We start from the raw sequence: 1,443 nt of genomic DNA, 5'->3' as shown, positions 1-1,443 counted from the left end.
GCCCACTAGTACTTTCTGTGTAATATAATCCTGGGGAGGAGGGTCTTAAGTACAGTAAGAAATAAAAATAAGGCAAAAAAAAAAGATAAAAGTGATCAAGAGCCAGAAAATACAAAGAATACCAAATAAAATCAACATAAGATCTTCCTCATGGGACCAGCAGTTAGTGTAATGGCTATGTCGCTGGACTCTCATGTAGTCAGACACCGTTCGAATCCTGGACCCGGTGGTATAAACTCACACCAGGTGCATGTGCATGTGTGCCCAAGATCCCGAGAGGAGAATGGAAGAGAAGGGATTGCGGCATGGCCATCCCCCCTGGGGGGTGATTTCTCGCTTTCTGTCTCTCTGTCTTTCTGGTGAGCGCTCACTCCCTATTACAAAATATCTCTCCAAAAAAAGAAAAGAAAATCCTCCCCATGACACATCATAGCCAGGTTGGTAAAAACGAAAGACAAAGATGATATTCAAAAAATGGTAAAAGGGAAGCATTAATTTACTTACAAAGGTTATCCTACTAGTGTAACAACAGACCTCTTAACTGAAAAAACTCAAGCAATGAAAGACTAGGAAGATATATACAATATATTTAAAGAAAAAAATTCAAACAAGAATACTATACCCAGCAACATTAGTCTTCAAATTGGAAGAACAGATGAGACATTATTTTTAGATTAAACAAACGAACAAACAAATACAAAAACAAAACTGAAAGACTTTACCAACACTAGACCATTTTTATCTTTCTTTCTTTCTTTTTTTTTTTTTCTTTTTTCTTTTTTGTGAGAGGTTTTTTGCTATAGGACTCATGCGCTCACCAGAGATACAGAGAAACAGATACACAGAAAGTGAGAAATGACTTCCAGGAGGGATGGCCATGTTGTAATCCCTTCTCTTCCATTCTCCCTTTGGGATTCTGGACATGCATGCATACATCTCTTAAAGAAATAATAAAGGGAATATTGTATTATGAATATAAAAGAACAGCATATAGAAATAAGACAACACAATGCAATTAATAAAATGACTAACAACATGGCAGAGATAAGTCTGCAAATATTGATAATAATGTTGAATGCTAATAGATCAAATTCTCCCACTAAAAGACACAGACTGGCGGGACCAGCAGTTAGCATAATGGCTATGTTGCTGGACTCCCACGTAGCCGACCGTGGTTCGAGTCCCGGACCCGGTGGTTAAACTCATGCCAGGTGCGTGTGTGTGCATGCCCAAGATCCCGAGAGGAGAATAGAGGAGAAGGGATTGTGGCGTGACCATCCCCCCTGGGGGGTGATTTCTGTCTCCTGTCTCTCTGTCTGTCTGGCGAGCGCACACGCCCTATAGCAAAAACCTCTCCAAAAAAAAAAAAAGACACAGACTGGCTGAATGGGTTAAAAAAAAAAAAAGAAGACCCCTAAACCCTTTTTTACTTCCTCATAAAAA

At 39.4% G+C, this 1,443-nt stretch overlaps 1 protein-coding gene and 1 pseudogene across 1 annotated transcript in view; one reads left to right on the top strand and one right to left on the bottom strand.

The window, feature by feature from the left end:
- The window catches only part of CYLC1 (cylicin 1), a 68,002-nt gene that overhangs the window by 36,567 nt on the left and 29,992 nt on the right, over positions 1–1,443 (bottom strand). The gene's annotated exons all lie outside the window — the stretch shown is intronic.
- Positions 1–1,443, top strand: part of LOC102493558 (coilin pseudogene) — an 18,056-nt pseudogene that overhangs the window by 230 nt on the left and 16,383 nt on the right.

Source organism: Tupaia chinensis, unplaced genomic scaffold (assembly GCF_000334495.1).
Source record: "Tupaia chinensis unplaced genomic scaffold, TupChi_1.0 Scaffold146525_1, whole genome shotgun sequence".
Taxonomy (NCBI): domain Eukaryota; kingdom Metazoa; phylum Chordata; class Mammalia; order Scandentia; family Tupaiidae; genus Tupaia; species Tupaia belangeri.
Note: the sequence above shows the minus strand (reverse complement) of the source record. Positions and strands in the feature narration are given on the sequence as shown.